The sequence below is a fragment of the Alosa alosa genome, chromosome 21, assembly GCF_017589495.1.
Source record: "Alosa alosa isolate M-15738 ecotype Scorff River chromosome 21, AALO_Geno_1.1, whole genome shotgun sequence".
Lineage (NCBI taxonomy): Eukaryota > Metazoa > Chordata > Actinopteri > Clupeiformes > Clupeidae > Alosa > Alosa alosa.
The window spans coordinates 28,974,368-28,996,618 of record NC_063209.1 but is presented as its reverse complement, the minus strand read 5'-3'; the positions used below and the strand labels follow the sequence as shown (position 1 = coordinate 28,996,618).

General features: G+C 43.4%; 1 long non-coding RNA gene across 1 annotated transcript; it reads right to left on the bottom strand.

Annotated features, from left to right (window-relative positions):
* Positions 1 to 178: 178 nt before the first annotated feature.
* On the bottom strand, positions 179 to 1,781 carry LOC125286637. Its single transcript, XR_007192212.1, has 4 exons — positions 1,706 to 1,781; positions 1,544 to 1,624; positions 1,389 to 1,457; positions 179 to 1,292 (listed from the first exon to the last, which is right to left on the bottom strand). It is a non-coding gene; the product is annotated as an uncharacterized LOC125286637 (long non-coding RNA).
* Between the last annotated feature and the right edge of the window lie 20,470 nt (positions 1,782 to 22,251).

Genomic DNA, 22,251 nt, shown 5'->3' with positions numbered 1-22,251 from the left:
TCCGAGGGGCGGGATAATCAGTTGTCTTTCAAATTCCCTCTGCATGTGTGACGTGGCAAGGAAATTTGGAGTCGACTACGACACCTAGGGGGTTACACCCTAGGACCAGTTACACTATATTCCCTATAGTACCCACAAGGCAACACAGATTCGTACACTCTTAGGCCAGAGACAAGAGTTAAGTTAACATGATTTATTGATACATACAACACAGATTCAACCATAAAAACAATGCATCAGGTGTAAATACAGGAGACACCTGGGTCAGATCTACTGGATGGTTAATGATGGCAACCACACTGTTACGCCATAGCTTAACCTGTGACCCGTAATCAAAGGGAGTGGAGCAGGGCAGGGGGCTTACCACAGCGAGCAGGACTTCCAAAAAGGGGGAAAAGGAGGGACCCAGAAGACACGCACCACACATGAAGGATAATGACACTGCAATTACACTGCAATTCAGAATAAAGCACCCGTTGTACACAGCAGAGAAAAGTGAGGGGGGAACTCCGCCACCTGAAGGTTGGCCTGCCGCCTGTGGGAAACCCACCACACCTGTCCGGAAGAGAGAGAGAGCGAGAGAGAGCGAGAGCGAGAGAGGAGGAACAGAGACACAAGAGTTGGTAAAAGGCTTGACAGTAATTATATGGCATTCACCAATAGCCTATTTATCAAACTAGGCTAACAAGGCTACTTATCTCAGGCAGGGGGAGGGGAGGCAGTCAGGCTGTCCACCAGGGCCCAGAGGTTGATCCTGACAGTGAAGCCGCCCTGGTCACAGTAATTTAAGTTACAGTACGCATACACAAACACACACACACACACACACACACCTCAAAGATACCAATAGGCCAACAGTTAGAAAAGCATGCGAGTCAAGCATAGGGAGAAACAGTACAGCACTGTATAACCGCATACACCAAATCAAAGAAAACAACAAACAAAATAAACATGCAGGTTAAACAAAAGACAAGACAACACACCAGGTATAGCCGGCGATAGGCACCAAATCAAAGAAAACAACACAGAATAAACATGCAACTCAAGCAAAAGGACGGGACAACACACCGTATAGCCGCCAAATCAAAGAAAACAACAACCAGACGTAGGCATGCAGGTAGAGCTATAGAGAGGGCAGTACACCACTGCGTAGCCCCATGCGTTAAACTACAAATAGTCCCCAACCAAACTAGGCACGCCGTTCAATCCGTCATCCACAAATCCACAGCACAACAGAACAGCAGCCTTTCCAAGGCGTGGAGGCACTTGGCTGTAGTCCACTTCCAACACGACTGTAAACGTGAACCACATTCCAATTAAAATTAAAGTTAGCAACAATTTAAAAGACTAACAATATTAAGGCTAACATTTGTAATGCATCTACATACCAAGTGGCGATGAATCCCCTCTCTGGGACCGCAGGTCATAAATTGAGCTTATGAGAGGCTTGGCTACGGCTAGCCGCAATCCGGAGAACAGATAGTTTAGTAGTGGACAGACGCAATTTAAAATACAGGGCGGTAAATGAATTAAACTAACCTACCTCCAGCTGATTCCCACCGAGCACCCAGCGTCAGAGCTCGCTACAACAGCCTTGCCAGTGAATATGGACCACTCAAGCTGACTATAAGACGTGGAGAGGGAAGTATTGCATTCATGAAAGGCACAATGACCTACGACAGGGCTGAACGCCAAAATAGCTTACCTTAATTAAAACACACTCGTCGGAGAAGTGGCTACACAAGCCAACTTGCCACCCCACGCCACCGAGTAACGACGGGCACCCCGGAAGCAAAACAAAGACAGGAGAAAGTACCTCCCCCGTGATATCCGCTAAGCTAAATATCCAAATAAGAGTCCGCCCTGCAATCAGGGTGATGGTAGCTCCACCAATCGCGCCCAGAGGAAATGGCACAGAAACTATTGTGGAGGTGTAAACCAATCTGCCACACATGCAATAGGACAGCGGCAGCGCTATGAGTCCCATGTGTTTCCCACCAGCAGAGCTAGTTGGCTAGTTCAAACGTTTGCCAACTTAATAAAAGCTTAACTCGTGTCACATTGTTCGCCAGCAGCAACATCCATCTTATTTGTTTTCAAGTAGCAGGGAATTCAAGCCAACCTGTTGCAACTCTGTCATCAATCATTATGTTAAGCCCACCTAACGACTCTATACACGATTTCATTGGCCTGATTAAGTTTCGATTTCTGGAGCTCACAAGCCAACAGAGAGTTGCTAGACTAGCCCTGGCAGCAAATGTAATTTGCTTCCGCTAGGGGCGCGTCTAGATTTCTAGGCTACATTACCGTATTAAGCATGCCACGAAGAGGAAAAAAGGATCTCTGCTGCTGAAAAGTGTGAAAGTGTGCACTACCTTGGAAAAGGTATGAAAACATTGGATATTTCCCAAAAACGTATGCGTGATCATCGTACTGTGAAGAAATTTGTCACTGATTTAGAGCACAGGTGGGTTTGTGCAGACAAAGGAAGATTATAAGGAAGGTTTCTGCCAGACAAATTCATATGATTAAGAGAGCAGCTGCTAAATGCCATTGCAAAGCAGCAAACAGGTATTTGAAGCCGCTGGTGCCTCTGGAGTCCTGCGAACCTCAAGGTGTAGGATCCTCAAGAAGTTTGCAAGTGTGCATAAACGGCCACTCCTAAACAATGCTCACAAGCAGAAACTGTTGCAGTGGGCTCAGGAATACATGAAGACTAACTTTCAAACAGTTTTGTTTATCAATGAGTGCCATGCAACCCTAGTTTGTCCAGATGGATGGAGTAATGGATGGTTGGTGAATGGCCACCATGTCCCAACAAGGCTGAGACGTCAGCAAGGAGGTGGCGGAGTCATGTTTTGGGCTGGAATCATGGGGAGAGAGCTGGTAGGCCCCTTTAGGGTCCCTGAGGGTGTGAAAATTACCTAAGCAAAGTATGTAGAGTTTCTGTCTGACCACTTTCTTCCATGGTACAAAAAGAAGAACCGTGCCTTCCGTAGCAAAATCGTCTTTATGCATGACAGTACATGCCAATGCACCATCTCTGCAAAGAATACCTCTGGGTCATTGGCTGCTATGGGCATAAAAGGAGAGAAACTCATGGTGTGGCCCCCATCTTCCCCTGACCTCAACCCTATTGAGAACCCTATTGGAGCATCATCAACCAAATGATCTATGAGGGTGGGAGGCAGTTCACATCCAAGCAGCAGCTCTGGGAGGCTATTCTGACATCCTGCATGTCCTAAAGACATTAAGGCTACGTTTATACGGTGACGATGAAAAGAGAAGACGCAGAAGTGGCGTCTCGTTTTCATTTTTTTATTCGCGTTTAGACGAGCATTCTCAGGGGGAAATCTTTGTTTATATGAAGACGCAAGAGTATGTGATATTCGATTGGATATACATTCCAGACCGCTGGGTGGTGGTGTGATAGAACCCCGATATGTCCGCGAGCATGCGCGTAAATGTCATTTCCTGTTTCCCATGTCAACAACCATGGCTTTTCTGAAGAAAAACTTTGTGTGGACTGACGAGGAGGTGGAACTACTCCTCCATTCAACCCTGACATATAAAACTAATAAGCTCCATCAAGGAGTCGATTGGGAGTCATGCCAAACAAAATATTCGGACATTAGGGTACTGTTTATAGAACAGTACCCGAAACCAAAAGACGGAGAAGAGAGGGCTTCAAGTCACCCCCACAACCCTGAGGAGATGACTAAACCTCAAATTGCCTCGAAACTCAAAGCCATTCGGAGCAAATACAGGGAAGCCGTCGACAGTAGTAGACGTAGACGCAGACGATATCTGGAGCGGCTCACCATCCACCACCAGTTTGGCATTCGGGCGGGAGACCGCTGATATCAACGGCGATGAATGTGAGTCCAGCACGAGCGAATTGTGTAGTGCTACCGGTATAGAAGACATTGACCATCAAGATAGTGAGACACAGAGCACCGAGACCGCACTTCAAAGTCGAAGAGGTCTACTTCAGGTACGTGTTGGTAGGCTGTTTTTTGCTCTTCATTACTGCAATGCAGTGTCAAAATTCAACAGAATGATCAGGAGAAGGGGGTATCCTAACAATAGTAGTACGCAGGTACTGGGGAAAGGTGTAATTAGCTGTTTTCCCCCTGCTTTTTAATCATACCAAGTGTCCTATGTTGTAGCAGCACACAGCCACTGAACAAACGATTTTTCTAATCATTAAGTGGCCCATATTAGCTCCTTAAAGCACGGTCCCTGTCATAAATTTGCTACCAGAATGGCAATGACCAAGTCATAGTGTATTACTAAAGGCCCTGTGCACTGTCATAGTGGTGTTATACTAGTAAAGTTTTTCAGTGACTATTACAATGTTCAGTGAATTAAGGTGCTACACAATAAACAATTAAGTATAGCCCAAAAAAGGTGCAAACATTTTGTTTATCACCTTGGAGGGCAATTGTACCGGCTTTTGTACTTTCATAAGTTTGTATTTCCATAAGTTGGATATAGAACAGTGGGACTGCAACTTTTAATGGAGTGTTTTACACTGCATTACCAATCATTTCACCAGCTAATGAATGTCCTCCCTGCTCTTTTTCAGGCCACCCTCGATAACCATAGAGGGGAAAGACTGCAGAAAAGAGTCTGTGTGGATCCAGTTCAGGCTGACCTTGACATAAAGAGGAAGATTGTACAGAAGGCTGAGCAAAGCAACTCATTTCGATCTCCTTGTAAAACACTTGTGTCAACCTCGGGCAAATGCTGCCGCACCTATCCTGTACAACAACGCAGCCCAAGCACATGCATATACATCTCCACCCATGGCCCAAGCACAATCATATACATCTCCACCCATGGCCCAAGCACATTCATATACACAGCATTCCCACAGAATTGAGTAGATGGGCCCTCCTCCGCAATTGTACAAACAATTGCAACCTTTAGATGATGAAGAGGAGCATCTACAGTCTAACGATTTACTGTCTTTTTTTTGGCTATACTTAACGTTTAAGCACTTAATGTTTGTTTAAGCATGTAACATTCATGTTTGTTTGTTCTTAACCGGGTATTTGACGTTCTTAGTTGCAGATGTCAGGCAGTGCAACTACAGCCAATACCACTATTGTATGTATGACATTACATTATTATTATTATTATTGCTGGTTTATATATAGAACATTAACTCCATATAAATTAAACATGTGCAACTAGTTAATGTACCAACTTAAAGTTTTGGTAGCGCCACCCTATCTGCTTCTAAATACGTCAATGACCCAACCATCAGCCAAAGGCTCATTAGAAAAAAAAGTCTTTTGTTCAGTGCCTGTGCAGTACCACTGTTTATGCCTATAGGCCTCTTGGTATGACAAAAATAATTGTTTACACCTATTTACAGCTTCTTCATCCTGCGTTGCACTACTGATAAGAAAAATAATTGTTAACATGCTTTAAATTTTCTGACACTTTTGTCTGGTTACCTACCTTGTTCTACTGGTTAAGTACATGGACCACTTTAATATTTTTTTCAGTATTTAAAAAGTGAACCCACTTAATGATCTTTTGAGGTGAAGTATGAAGTATTTTGTTCAGTACCTATGTAGTGCTTCTCCTAGAACAGATGAGCCACTATAAAATAAAATGTTTACTTTTTCAGTGCCTGCGCTGTACCACTGTTTACACCTTCAATACTTGTGTTACATACAATACAAATAACTATTTATATGATGACTGAATGACAATGACAATAAAATGCTTTTGTTTTCAAAGATGTTGTTTTCTGTTGCCTGGTCTGTGTTTGACTAGTCTGTAGTATGTCCTGGAGTTAGGGGGAAAAAATCATAGTCCAAACAAAGATTGATCTTGAGCATTAAACAGTGGATGATCTTCAACATTGAACAGAAGATGGATACAGAAACTAGTATATGTACATAGCAGTATGTAGTTGCAATAACTGGATAACAATAAATTAATGAATAATAAATGAATAATGAAATGTATGCTCAGTTAACTATGTATGTCCATAGGGGTTAAGGTATTTGGTGAGTATCCTCCTTACTCTCTTCCCACTCGCCTCATTCTGTCAGATAGTTATTTGTTTGTGTGGGGGCTGCTGATCCCTATCATGCCGTATGGCCTCCTGTTCAAGATGAGGATCCACAGAGTTCTTCCATGCCTCACAGTAGTTGTGTAGGACGAAGCAAGCGTAGATGACATCTGGCAGATCGGGCCGTTTGAGGGCTGCAAACCTGGCTTTGAGTCGGCCAAAGGCACCATGCGGGCTCTGCAACGAGAGAGTCCGAAATACTGCTCCGATGGGTTAGAGCCTCCACCTGAATATTCCTTCATGAGGTGGGGTTAAAGGGGGTACGCTGGGTCACCTAACAGGAAGATTGGGATGGGGGGGTCTTCATCATCCACAATCTGTTTTGCCAGTGGTGGTATCTTTCCCGTCCTCAAGTAGGTGTTCACCTTGGAATTGGCAAAAACACGGGCATCATGCACATTTCCAGGCCATTTTACAATCACATCCAGAAACCTGTAAGACAATTAATTTTTGATTGGTTTATTGTTCTTTGGTTTGTTGTACTGGTATGTCCATGATCCTACACTTAACCCTTGTGATGTGTGTGGGCCTGTGAGACTTGCTTTCAGCTTAAAGCAGGTCCAACAGGCCCAAACACCTCACAGGGGATAATAATAATACTTATAATTGTTATCAGTGGCGTAACTATAGTAGGTGCATCATGCAACAGGTAGGGAGTCAGAGCATTAAATATTGGGAACATCGTTGACGATTTTGCACAACGTAAGGCTTGTAAGATGGCCTTCTTCTAATGGCCTAATTCACGCATATTGGGGATTGTATGCATATGAATGATTTTATTTGGTTTCTGCACGGTTGTTTCTGCGCAGTGCGAGTTTATAAGCAAGCAATCTACGCTTGCAGTTTCAGCAGAGGGTTGAAGAGGCGCATTGAGTGTTCCCATAATTCCATGCGAGTTGATGTTAATGCAGTAATATTAGATAACCCTGGCCTGCAGGCTGTTTTCACATGTAATGGATCCTATGTAGTCGTGTGTTTTTTATTTGAAATTGTGATCTGTAACTACTAAACTACTTCGGTGCCTTAGGTCTTTTTGCACAAACAATTGAAGTCACCCTTAAGGCGAGACACTACAGGTGAATAGGGTAAATTTTTTAACAAGCAGATATCACTATGAAACTTCCCCAGTTGATTACTTGCATTAATATGAGAAAAAAATGTATTACAAGTTTGCTGTAATTTAATGTTTACAAATGCAAATTAGGCAATATCTAATTAAATATGCGCTAATTTGCATACATTTTAAGGCACGAAACCTGAGCATTGGATACAGGCAGGTTCAAAATTATGTTTTCATTGTGTTCAGATATTAGATGGGGAAACATTTACATGAGGGATTTACTTTTGTTATCCTGTAAATCAGAAAATTATGTCACTAGCCCTAAAAAATCGATTTTTTTCCATGTTTTTAGGCATAAAATGTCATGTAAGTCAGGCTAGGAATAATATATCAACAAACCACTCAGTAGAAATTTGTGTATGTACTTTCGATAGATTCAGTATCCCATATGTCGCCACGCTAGACCTTCCGTCTTTTGAATTTCGTAAAAAAGTAGGACCTTTGTGAGATGTGCTTTGAGTGTGTGAGAGGACAGAGAGAGTGAGTGAGTGTGTGTGTGTTTATCTCTGTGTGTGTGTGTGTGTGTATGAGAGAGAGAGAGAGAGTGTGAGAGAGAGAGCGTGTTTGTGTGTGTGTGTGTGTGTGTGAGTGAGAGAGAGAGAGAGATCACCGATCACTCTTCATCACTCAGGCCTGCATTGTCAGTCACCTGATCAACATAAAAAGCCCTCACAGCATCAGACACAGCCATTGCTCCTAATAGTGCCAGCACATCTCTCTTTTTTGCGGCCTTAACAGAGGTCTGCTCTGGAAGTGCCCACCACTTGCCCCGCTTCAACACACTATGGACACAATACTCCCCATTGTAAGTAATCTTTACACCCACCTTGTTGGTACTCAAGTCAAGCATTCGTGCTTCACTGATTTTAAAGCTCCTCTGAGCCTTAACATAGTCTTTTGAGGCTTCCCTGTAATCAAACGCCTCCCAGTCTGTGCCATAAACATGAACGTTGCCGAATTGCTGCAGGATGGTAGCAGAATTGTGTCGACTTTTCTGTTCAATTCTGCCAAAGACTCTGTCTGCAGGGAAACTGTGCCCCCTTACTGGAAAGGTGTGCTCTATGCCAAGGTTGGGGAAAAGCTGCCGAAGTTCCATCAGCATGGACACCATGCTCATGTTCTTGTTCTGCTCAAAACAAGAGTCGCTGAACAGCCGAACCCCCCTGGATCTGTTGACTTTGCCCTGAAGTTGAACCTTGAGGCAGTCATTCAGCGCAGAAGCAATCATATTGCTGTTTTTGCTAGCCTCATTCTCCTGCCACACATACAGATGAACATCATCTTTTGACTGGCAACTGTTCTCGCCATGGTGCACAACCACACCAAACAGGTACAGATACATCTGTCGTGAGTAATAGGCCTGTCCTATTGCAGTTTTTGGAAGGACCAAGTTTTGCATCATATCAAAACACAGGGTCAAATGACCTTCAACAACCCTGCCTAACATTTAATAAAACACACGCGCTCTGCGACGATGCAAGATGAATGATGCCGATTTCATCTTCTTCTCTGTGTCAGTAAGGTTTGGGTCTGTAATCCTGATCTTGTACTTGGCACAATCAGCACATGCATCTGTAGCTGGGTGACTGAAGCCAAGATTGAGACTACGTTTACACGAAGCAGGGTATTTTCCTAAACGAATATCTGGCCATCTACGTTTGCAAATAAAACTGCATTTACACGAACCCGTGTACATACATGCTGTCATGAGCACGCAAAACCACAGTGGCAGTCTAACGATAAGCTCAAGCTCACATTAACCTATCAGAATTCTGAAAAGTTGCCTGAGCAACATGAATGCACATGAATACTTTTCAACCAGTTTAGTTGAAGTTATGTGCTCCTCTATATAAAAGAGTTTTAGTTGCAAATGCAAACAGACAAAAAGGGTCTGCAACATAAACGCGATGGCTATTCTGAGCGCATACATGATCACCTCAGCCCCAAAATGTGACGTTGGCTGCCCAAAACTCCGTTTACCACAGTTTACAACCAAACGCATAAACAAAGTTTAAAAAAAAAATCACTTTGGCGGAGTTTTTTGGATAACCGCTTTATTGGGAATTCTCCGTTTGCGTCTAAATGAAAGGCTCAAACGTAGGGAAATGTCTTCGTTTATAAAAATACACATGCTCGTGTAAACGGGGTCTGAATTCCTTGGAAAACACGGAATAATAGAGGGAATAATAGAGGGAATAGCTTGTCTGAGCCTCAAAGAGCTTATGCATCTTGTACACATTCAGGTCACTAGGGAGATACTTGCAGCCTGGTGCTCCTCTCCGACCATAATGGCTGGCCCTGCAGGTGAAAGACTATGTGCTCAACAATGGATTGCCTTCTCCTTGCATGCTCCTCACTTTGTCGTGCACCACCTCTTCTCTCTGGGCAAACCTCAGCAGTCTTGGCATAATATTGAGCCACTCGGGATACACAGTCTTTGCTGATGCCTGTGAAAGTAAATTATTTAGATTGTCATATACATTGGAGTATTCAGTATGAAATTAACAGAATTACACACTAATAAATTTGCTATTACCCCCTCCCCCATTTCAGTTTTTCCTTAGCAGGAGTTAGGAATCTCTTTTGCTTAACATACCACCTTTCACACATATCATGCTGTAACTAGGTTTTCTTTTATTTTGAGGTGGTTTCCTACCCTTATGTACCCTTCATATTAGGCTACTATGTCATCCAAATTAATTTGTAGATTTTGTACTTTTGCATCACTTCACACAATCTAATAACACCTTGTCATGGTCAATCTTTACTGTAAATATAGTTATCGCGAGGGGAAAACCTACAAAACGGTTTTAAACTAACGTAGGCTAAGTTGTACTCACCAAACACTCTGATGAAGGTTGCCTTGCAAACGGGCACTTTCTCCGGGTGACTGTTGCACAGAAGATTGTACTTGACAGATACGTTCCCGTCTTTTTGCTTGTTTATGTCCTGGACTTTCAGACGCTTCCTTCTTACTTGTGTGATGTCCAGGAGATAGAGTATGGCCTGGTGTTGGTCAACCTTGTTTGTTTTTTCATACAAATAGTCGAAATGTTTAATTAGATTGTCCGGCGACAGCTTCTCGGCCTGACAGAAACCATCGGCCTTTGAGTGTTGACATCCCACTGTTGGTATTAACGCCCCACCTGAGTGACGAACCTTCTTTTTTTTGTTGTTTTTTGTGATTTTCTTTGTCCAGTCGGCGTTTTCTACCCCCAGGTGTAGGTCTCACTGGCTCATCAAGGCCATCGAAAGTGTTGATACGGTTTAAAGCACTCATCTCGATGAATGAATGAACATAAATAAAGCTCTGTTCGGAGCGCCGCCATGTTAGATTGCATAGAATGTTCGTCGAATTCTGAATACTCTGATTAGCCGAGAGGATTTATCGCGTTTAGGATAAAAATAGGTTCGGCGCTTATCGCAGTTTGGAAAAGAGCTGCATCTTGCAGTACATTTTAAACAAGGAAATATAGTGATCTGGCATGAAACATTAAAGGAGCAGTAAATAGGTTCACTACTCAGCAAAATTACGTGACAAACTTATTTTTTTAAAAAAATGCGTTTATCGCGTTTTGGAAAAGAGCTCTTCATATCATGACCACTATTCCACCTTGTGGCGACATCTGTTATCAGTTTAAGTGGACTTGTCAGTTTAAGAACAACTTCTTCAAACAGGTGCTTTGCCTTTGTGCTGCGGTGGAAGTATGCCGAGATACGTCGGACTCTGCCCAGAAGCCTGGAGACCGTCGGTAGCTTAAGCACCCGCTGCGCCGCGAGGTTCAACATATGCACGAAGCATTTAACATGAGGGAACTTCCCAATTTCAGCAGCACAAATCATATTAGCGGCGTTGTCCGTCACCAGCACAACACTTACTTTATTGTCCATTTGAGGCCAGAAAATAAACAGTGACATAATCGATTATGGCACGTTGCCGCATCGATGCTGAATCGTGCATGCCCCACATTGCAATGCATCGCCGAATCGATTATTATTGACACCCCTACTGTTAAGATGTTTTTGATTGAAATAACTATTTATTTATATGACCTCCTAATGCTGCAAATTCAACAAATGACCATTTTTAGTTCTTTACAACCTATAAAATGTCTTGAAACTCTGATGTGTATAATAATTTGGAACAGTGAATTTTGAGTTTTTCTATTTTTGAAAAAATAAATAAATAAATACTATTATCATTGGGAGGTTTGTTCAATATTTTTTTTTAGATTATACTCTAACAGTTGATGACTTAAATTATACTGTCATTTGCATCAACTACTTAGGAAAATCTGAGAAAAATGTAATTTGCATAATAATTTGGAACACAGTGTATAACCTACCAATCAGAATATAAATAATAGGCTATCCAGGATAGCTCGGAATTAGAGCAACAGGTCTACTTATCGTGAATTCAGACGTTGGTCTCACACTCACAATTAAACGGATTTTATCTCTCATGTTCGCGTCTGGTTAGGACATGATGTTATCTTATTATATATGTTATTATAACCGATGCACGTTCAAGACTTCAAGTCTACCTTAAAACACAGATTGAGAGGAATATATTCCAAACTCTCTCCCATTCGCAGAAAAGCGTTTTATTCTAAATTGCATTTTCTATTTACTTACTGCCACAGGTCGTTGTGCCACTGTCCAACGTAGCTTTACGTCACTGCCCGAAACCAAAACCACACATCCATTGATGTGCGATATTACAGCTCCGGTCTAGAATCTTTGGTTTTCAGTGCCCACGACAAAATTCCATAGGCTATCATGCGCCAACTTGTGAACAATTTGCAGAAGATGGCCTTGCATAGCCTAGGTTAGAGCGTTTCTACCTCAGCAAAATTAGCAATAGGGATTACTGTACAGCTACTGACATAAGTCTTGTCACCCCTTTAGAAATGTTGTTTTATAGGCAAAATACACACACTTTTTGGAGTTTTTTTGAGAAAACAAACAAACCAGGACCATTTCAAATAATTGCTGAGCTTCAACTACAACAGTTTAATGTGTCAAGATTCCAGTGAGATGATAAGCAAATATTATTTTACACAGGGTTCCCAGATTATGCAACATTCAAAGCAGTGTTCATTTCCCTACAGCCTACTGCAGAGAGTATGGGAGGTTGGAGTCAGGCACAGTGGCTAAAGCAAGCAGGATCTGTGTGACCTGGGCAAACTATCTATTTTTCATGTTAGGGTCACTCCCAATTTGGCCTTCGAGAGCAACGGTACATGAGCTTCTGCCTCCTTGTTTTGAAAGCAGTTACCCACAAACTGCGTGTTATTGGATTGTAGAGAAATACATGTGCAGAAACGTGTACTTGTAATGCGTTACTACCCACCACTGCATCTACTGAAAGACCAAGAACATGACCTGTCTCCGGTGTTGTGAATAAAGCTTTGTACACTGCCGTAAGGTCGGCTTGCCTGTGCGTTACTTTTTGCCTCTTCTGTGGATTAATACTTTATTTTTACCACAGCCTGATTCACCAACTGTTCTCAAACCCACTTACGCAGCTTTTACGGAGATTATGGTATTCACCAATGTTGTCTTGTTCTTAGGTAAGAACAGAATCTACGATCACTCAAGAGCACTCTTACGCACATTTGAGAACTGACTTGTTTGTGCAAAATCAATGGTTATTGCATTTTCATAATTTCTACAGGTGTAAAATATAATAGAATTCCTTACACAGTGTCTACACACAAGGTCCATAAGCGAGGCTGTGATTGTTGTAATCTATAACTGAAAATTAATACATACACACTAGCTCCCCATAAACCTTGTGTCTTACACAATACATTTGGACTCATATAAACAAAATGCAGATCACTGTGTATCTTTAGTGTTTTACACACCTTTTATATTTCTTTTTTCTACTTTTGTAATATTACAAATGATGAATCATTTTACGACTCTCCTTCTGTTTTGTACACATCTGCTAGACGTATGTGTTTTACAAGTAAAAGCTGTTTTATCCTATGTTGTAATGTGGTATATGTTTACAACTGGGGCTGTCAAACAATTAAAAGCTGGTTGAAGTTCTCAGAGCCCATAGCCACGACGCGGGGCGTACGCCAGGGCGACCCGTTGTCACCTCTGCTCTTCAATCTGGCAATTGACCCCCTGATCTGTGCCCTGGAGAAGGCCGGGCATGGGGTGGAAATCGCAGGTGTGAGTTTGACTTCGCTTGCATTTGCTGATGACCTAGTCATTGTCAGTGACTCGTGGGAAGGAATGGCCCACAATCTACGAGTATTGGAGGTCTTCTGAGAGATGTCTGGTTGAAAGACTCCTGAAAAGGCCTGCGCTCCAACTTCGCGCCCAGGTATACTCGACTCATGAGTTCTTTGCAAGGGGGCTGGTGAAGAGCAACTCCAGCTGTCGAGCATGCCACGCCCGGCTGGAATCTTGTTCTCACATACTTGGGGCATGTCCTTCAGTACGGGGAACAAGGATTGCCCGACACAACTGGAACTGGGACCGACTCGCTAAGCTGGGGGCAGACCTTGGCTGGCGGGTGCACCGAGAAAAGACTTTCCGCCTGTCTTGGGGCAAGGTGGTCAGACCGGACTTGGTGTTCTGCAAAGGCGGTACTGGCCTGGTAGTTGACGTGACAGTGTGTTACGAAGCTGATGACAATTCACTGAAGACCGCCAGCCAGGTCAAAGTAAATAAGTATATTCCAGCTGCCCGGGCTGTGCGGGCCGCTTTGGGTGTGAGCAAGGTAGTCACGTTTGGGTTCCCGGTGGGAGCCCAAGGCCAGTGGTTGTCTGCCAACTACTGCCTCCTTCGGCAACTTGGGCTCGGGCGACGAAGGGGCAGGGCAGCGGCGACTAGGCTGTGTGAGGGGACTCTCAGGCGGTCCCTCGGGATGCTTGGGAAGTTCTTTCGCGGGTCGGGTTCCACTGGGTCCTAACGTCATCTTGGCAAGACTCCCCGGTTTGCTCCTATGGAGTACAGGGCGCAAGGATTGCCTCTAGGAGGTATGTGCCTTCACCTCTATGGGGTATATGAATTATTGGCACTATTTATTCTGGTGACGTGGCATTATCAATGCCTATGACTGGTGGTAACCTTCTTAGGTCGCATCGACTGCCATGAGCTTATATGAACTTACATGAACTTAAGTTATTACTCCATGATTTGCCATGAACTTAATATCCTCCATTATTCATTAGATTAGGTGGCACGGTCCTGGTCAGTAAATAGTCAGGGGTGCGTTTCCCAAAACCATAGGTGCTAACCTGTTAGCAACTTAGTTGGTTGGAAATGGGGAAATTGCATTGCAGCGAACAAAGTTGCTAACTTAGTTAGCAACTATGTTTTTGGGAAACGCGCCCCAGGGCCTTAGCCACGAGCCACTAGGTGGCCTTAGAGTTAGGTGGCAGGGGCCTGGTCAATTAATCAGTCAGGCTTCTGTCCACCAGCCAGTAAATGGCTCTCTATTAGTTTTAGACTTCTCAGAGTTCCCATTGGTAACTCTTCGAGGGGTCTCCCTGCAAGCAGCCAAGGTGCAGGCTGCAGGTCATCCTCAGGGCGGAAAAGGCCGGTCTCCTCATCATCAGTGATTCTGCTGAGATGTTCTGGGGTGGTGTGCTGTGGCGGGATGGGCTATAAAAGTCAGTTCTTGTTCATGCGCATCCGACGGTCATGGCCTCCTTTATCCCTCAAAGGGAGGGTTGCCGATCGTGTGCTGACCTTGTTAGTGCTGGCTGGTTGAATCGGTCTGACCCCGTATGCCTTAGCGGACTGTTTCCAAAGAGACATTGGGAAAGGGGTAAACGCCTTGAACCTGTCATGCAACTGTATACAGGGGGGGCCCCTGCCTATAATCCTTCCCTCCCCGGGCGGGTGCTCGGTGGTCCCTCACTGTGTATAGATGGCAGGCGATCAGCACTCGTAAGAGGCTGGGACAGCCGGCCTGTTCCTGTACATAGTGGGCCTGTTCCTGTACATAGTGGGGCACTTAGCCCGGGGGAAATCCCTTCCCTATCGTGGATGGATGGCGTGCGAATCATCTCCTGGTAGGGATTGAGGAAGCTCTCCTGTTCCCGTCTGAGTTGTGAGCGGATGGCGGGCGAATCGACTCTTGTTTGAGGTTGAGGTAGCTTTCCTGTTCCCGCTTGTGATAAAGATGGATGGCGAGCGCATCAAGTCCTGGCCAGGGTTGAGGTAGCTCTCCTGTGCCTGTCTGTCTGCGTGGGTATACCGCTGGGGGTTGAGTTCCCTCCTCCCTCGCCTTTCCAACCCCTCGGTAGTTCCCCTGAAACCCCATTAACTCTTTGGCAGGACCTGCGGGCGGTCTGCTTAGTCACAGGCTTGGATAGCCACCTTCTCCAGGCGGGAAGGTATGGTGGATTTATAGTCTGGATGGGGGGGTCCAATGGCCTAAGAACTAAGAAGCCCTCCCACCGCCAGATGTCGCTAACAAGATGCGTTGGACATCCCACCGTGGCCAAACCTCGTGGCTTGACTCGTTAAATAACTTAATTTAGATTAATCGCGATTAAAAAGTACATTTTCTTCCTAAAGACTAAAGCTTCTTCAATGGCATATACAGCATACATCACAAAATGAATGTGTAAACACAAAGGTAAAAGTAAAACACATTATTTAAATGATAATAATGACAGTAATTTTGTTTTAAAGTATTCATTTCTTAAGAAATACTACTCATTTGATGCTGTCAAACTCCTTTGTAAATGGTGCACTAAACCCAATAGCCCTCATTTATCAACTGAGCATAGAAACCAGCGCAGAAATCCTCTTACTATGGGGCTCATCAGTACAAAATTGCACAAAACTTGTCTCTTCTTAAGTTAGAAAGTGTAATAAGACTAACGGAAATTAAACGTTGCGATTTTCTAGGCTGATTTGACATCTGCTGCAGCTCAAACTTGTTGCTGGAAGGCCTATTATATGCGAATGGCTCAATAAATCAGTTATGGTTCCTTTGATCAAAATTATGGTTCCTTTGATTAAAATTAAAAGGCCCATTAAATTGTGAATGGGTCATTAAATCAGTTATGGTTCCTTTGATCGTTCCCACCCATACTTGGATAACTGTGGCAATTCCAGAGCTAAAGAGTGGAGTGCACGCACATCTACAAAGTTTAAACAGGTGCTGGGTATAAGGCTTAGCCAACAATTGGAAAATAAAAAGATACCCGCACACTGTTTCTATAAGCTCCCAGAGTGGTTTATTAACAACGTTTCGACTAGAGGTTTCGACTAAGACCTCTGGTCGAAACAATAACAGCTTATAGAAACAGTGTGCGGTGTATCTTTTTATTTTTCAATTCCAGAGCTAATACATGTAAACCGCACACTGTTTCTATAAGCTCCCAGAGTGGTTTATTAACAACGTTTCGACCAGAGGTTTCGACTAAGACCTCTGGTCGAAACAATAACAGCTTATAGAAACAGTGTGCGGTGTATCTTTTTATTTTTCATTTATCATTCAATTCAATACATGTAAACGAGCGCTGACTGGCCCCCTTCACGGGGGGCTGCGGATGTGTGCATTTATCAGATCCAAAAACCCATCTGGGGGCCTCGTGCACCTACCATGGTGACCACGGGTAACGGGGAATCAGGGTTCAATTCCAGAGAGGGAGCCTGAGAAACGGTTACCACATCAAGTGTACACACCAGCAGATGTATGGCGTTAAACGACTCCAAGTTCACAGCCAAACCCACACATAGCTGTGTCTGTATTATTTGAAGTGCACTACACAACATAACAGCCTCCACCTGCAATGATGTGAGTGCACTACACAACATAACAGCCTCCACCTGCAATGATGTGAGTGCACTACACAACATAACAGCCTCCACCTGCAATGATGTGAGTGCTGCCACACTGTAAAACTAGCCCATCCATGTAGTATCAGGAGTATCAGGCTGAAACCTACTATGCCAGTTAAAACAAATAATCTGATACCGGATGATGCGTTGCCCGGGTCAGCAAGGTACCTAGACCTAGAGTCGGGGTAGAAACACTAGCGTCCGTCTAGCCAGGGCCCGAGGCTTTCATGGTGCCCCTCAGGCTTGGGGTTGGGTGAGAGTGTTCGACATGGGAGCGCAGCAGCAGTGGAGACTTCCATGCCCACAAAGCCGATCACTTATGTGCGTGCCAAACGGCACATAACTGAACTACGTTTCCCAGAATGCAACAGATATACTAAGTGTACAGATCAGCAGATGTATGGCGTTAAACGACTGTTGGTGAATCTGCCTTTCCGTAGCCAGATGTGTAATCTGTGCTCTGAGGGGTTCATTGGGAGCGGCACGGTGGCACGCTAGGCGCAAACACCCCAGAATGTTTGTGGCCCACTACTCTGTGGCCCTCAGACTTCCGAGTCCTTCATGGATTGCGAACGAGCTTCAAGTACTGCGGTCGCCACTTGCTAGGATCCCGGGTAGGCTTCCTGAGACTCCCATCCTGGTCTCATTGCTCCCCAGGAAAACGAAGCAGCACATAGTGGCAATGCGGCGTGCCCTTGTGTGACGCTGAGGTATTGTAAGTGATGGCAACAATGGCAGGGTGCCGGACCCAGCTGTCTGAGTGTCCCTGTCGCCAGGGCCCCATCACAGGCAAGGGTGCGAGAACTGGTGGATAGGATAGGTTGGGTTGGGGGGGGGGGGGGGGACTGCCCACTGACTAGAGCCCTTAGGTAGTAGGAAAGCGCCCAACGCAAAGCAAGTGATAGAGGAGGGTCACCAACTAGGGCTGTGTGATATATCGAATATACTCAATATATATCCAAAATAGATTTGTGAGATATATAAAATTAGTATATCGTATGTATCGAGTATTTTATTGTCATACACTTTTCAAACGGTAGCCCAGACTTGCCCTGGTTTCGTGTTTAAAACAATCTCCGGTAGCTTTCTCCCTCTCCCTCAGGCAGTAACGTGAGTGACTGAGGGGTAAAAAAAAAACACTCGCGTCACAATCCGCGCGACCATTAGTTCTGAAAGGGAGGGAACTTCATCTTCTAGTTTCTTTCGATTTGCAGCGCGAACACCGGCATAGACAGTGCAACCTAAAGTGAACTACGAGTTTAAAATGGACGAACAGCTTGTTCCTAAGAGCTAGTTAGCTATAGGGTGGCCATACATACGAATTTAGGCCGGCCCGGACATATTGATTTTAAAAGCCCTGTACAGGCGTCCCCTGACCTCAAGCCGGACGCTCATTTGTCCTCCTTTTTGGAGTTGCGCTGGGCATCTAGAATATTTGCTTGGACGCAGCATCGTTTCACAAACTATGGACGGGAAGACTGCTAGTCAAATTATATGCAGTACTTCTGTCACTCGTCTGATAATTTGCTGTGCAATTTATGAAGGAACCACGGACTGACAGAAAAAGAAAACAAACGTAAATCAGGAGGAAATACATGTTAAGTTGATCTGTTTGTATCTGTGTTGCTGGCCTAGCCTATAGGGAAGAAATATAGTTATAATACCTGTAATATCTGTCAGCAGCTTGCTTGCCAGCGTTTCCCAGTAGGCCTACTTCGCAAACGTTGTGAAATATAACCGCATATTTTTTGAATGTCGGCGACAGGCTAGCCTACATAAAAAAAAGTGTGTTCATAATACCTGCGTGCTTGAGATGAAACCAGCTGTTTTCAGCAGGATGATGCGAGGAGGACTTGTCTCTTAATTAATTTAAAACAAGTCTTGAAAAGGTCTTAAATGTCTTTAAATTTGCTCTTGGAAAATGTGGAGATACCCTGTAATAACATCATGTACACCTGCCAAAACCCCTCCACCAGCAGCCTGTCAAATGACCTTAACGTTTGCACTTTATTGCACTTTAGTTTATTGCACTTTGAATTCTGTTCAGTTCTATTTCATATTTGTTGTAATTTTGTTTCTGCTTTGTTTGAATAAAAAAATAGTCTTATTTCATCTCAATTGTGGTTCATCACTATGAAAATACAAAATGTTTTGGATGGATACAACCTGTGAAGTTAACCAAGAATGGTATATAATCTGCAGGGATTGTAGTGAAAACAGTAAAGGGTAAAAGTGTGATTTCATGGGGTCCTTTAAAGGAGATTTCAAAATATCGAGATATGTATCGTATATCGTGAAATTGAGAAAATGTATCGGGATATACAATTTTTCCCATATCGCACCGCCCTAATCAAATCTAAACAAAGTACCTGTCTATATTGACTGTGTCTGCAGGCGAACTTGAGCCAATATCCTCATTGTCCATGTTCATGGGTGTAATGGATGCTTCAGAGATGGAGTGATGGAGCAGCATATTGAGAAAGGACTCCTTGGCACTGGGAGTTGGGTTAGGTGGTTGTTCACACTCTGCGTACATATCCAAGAGAGCAGACTGGTTGTGCTCTAAAGACATGGGTTGTGGGGGTGGAAGCTGGTGATGTGGTGATGCAAATGGAGGTGACTGACCAGCCATGGGTTGTGAAGATGAAGGGATTTGATTGTTCCACACGGACCGTTGTTCAGAAAGCACACCACTAGCGCGTGAATCGTGACACATTCTGAATTTAGCTGGCGCCATGGCGGAGTCAAGATGTCCATAAATGGTAGAGAATGTCAGAGAAAGTTTTCAAGTAAAGTTTTGGGATCATTACGTACTCAAAAAGGAAAAGAACAAGTATCTGAACCGAAAACATCCACTCCATGCTGTTTCACCAAGCGTCAATAAAGTAGGCTATCTATCAATCTATCTAGCCTATAGCCTACATTGATGTTGGCTGATTTTAATCACATACTGTATTTGTAGCGATGTCATGATATAATGTTTAGCTTTGATGTTTTTAAGTAGTAAACTTATTCACGTTCAATTGCAAGACAGTATGCCTAAAAAAGAACCCCTTATACACATGCATGCACCCTCATCTTTCCTCACGCACTGCACGCGGGCACACACACACACGTTGCTAGGTTACCATAGCAAATAGGCTCACCCCAGAAATTGTTTTTTAGTAGCCTAATGGTAAAATTATTTGTTAGTAGCCTAATAGTAAATGCTGCAGGTGTAGAAATCTACATAACACAGATATTTACTTTGATGTCAGGTCTAGATTACAGCATGAAACTTGTGCATATTAATACATTAAATTGCTTTCAATCTTTTCCTTCCCAGCACTTCACAACATAGTTGGGACGAACAAAGCTGTCCATACTAAGTCATGCACAAGAGGCTGCAATTTTACAGAGCATTTTGAACATTATTTAATTGTTGGCACTGGCACTTAAAAACCCTAAATAGGTAAATTGCAATAAATGGGCTTAGTTTTGTAGCCTAATGTTGAAGTTAGAATGAATACCTGAATAGAATGAATAATAGGCCTACAGCCTAGGTGTTATTTCAGATAGATTGCAGATAGATTGCGTCTTGTCTGTTAACTACTCATTGTCGTCATCGTGAAGCGCTGTAGGCTATCTCGTGGTTATGGAAATTTATATAGCTAGAATACATGTTTCCAATGATATAATGTTTCTATTGTACAAAATCTTATTTCACTCTGTTGTACGTGGGTAAGGCCACCGCACATCCAAATAACTGCCCTTCTTGACGCACAGGCCGTCACTCTCCATAACATGGCAAAACTCATTTTTCTAAAACTGCTTTTCCATGTCTCACCTGCAATAAATATAGTAGGCTATAAACACAGGTATGTGTGCATTTACTTAGAATACATGGGGTTGCCTGGTCGGGAGGACAGCTTCATTCGTCCCTCCATAGACATTTCAGCAATAGCCTAGGCTGTTTTGGATCCATTACAAACATGCAATGTGAAAGTCTGGGATTGGGGAGAGCACTTAGTATGCCTAGTCTAGTGCATAAGCATGAAGTTGAACCTTAAGATGAAAAACACTCTTTAATAATAAGCCTACAATAAATAAATAAACCGCTAATGACGTTTACTTTTGACTATCGCATTTATCGCCTGTAACTCCTAACCTAACAGGAAAGTATTTGGCTGAGCAACGGAAGTTAATATGTTCTATGTTTTGTCCACATGATGTAGGCCTATGTCTTATCGTTGTTGCACTCGAAGAAAACTGGAATGTTTAATTCGTCCTCCTTTTCAATCGTCTCGAGCGGTCGCTCTCTCTCCAAACTAACTTTATTCTCAAAATGTTGAGTTTAATGTCGACACGTCGAGATTAAAGTCGACATGATATTTTAACTTTATTCTCAAAATGTCGAGTTTAATCTTGTCATGGCAAAAATATTTTTTCTTCATGTGTGGCCGTAGTACATCGTTGTTGTCTTGAGTGATCGCTGTCCCTATAAATGTCTGGTATTTAAAATTACGTTTTAACACTAAATTACGTGTTTTTGTTGATGGACGTGGCGCCATCTTTGATTCAGTTTTCCTACCGTTTTAAATAAAGGACACACGTTTACGTGGTTAAAGTAAGGAATTGTTTTCACTCGTTTTCTTGCAATTCCCACATAACATTATATACTAGGCCTAGGTTACATAAAAAAGAATTGTTGGTTACGGAACTTTGTTACTGAGAGGCGGAATATTTGTTTTATTGTACGGTTCTGGATGATCAGTCAGATCATCTTCAGTCAGTGCCAGCTGAATGAAAGCTTACACACTAATCAAGTCCACCTTTGCGTGTTAAAACTTCCAGCTGAAGTAGGCTAGGTATACTACAAAGGTAAGAGAGCGTGAACAGATTTGCCTCCTAACGCAGCGAGTGTAGCCTATATTTTCTTAGCTACTGAGAGCAGTTATCAGGCTACATCTACCGCTCCCTTGCTACATGATCAAATATTATTGATGAGTGGAGGTTATCACAAGCACCGGACATTAACCAGCAGGCCCATATGAGAAACGCCCTGGGGCCGGTTCACCGATAACGCTCACTTTTAGCGCACCAAGAAGACTCAAAAGATATATCTTTCCAAAGTTGTTTATGTTCCTAAGTGTGTTCCCCGAAGTGTCCCTTAAGCCCTCCTTACACTGACAGACTTTGGAAAGATTTGCAAAGATTTGGAAAATATTTTTGAAAGACT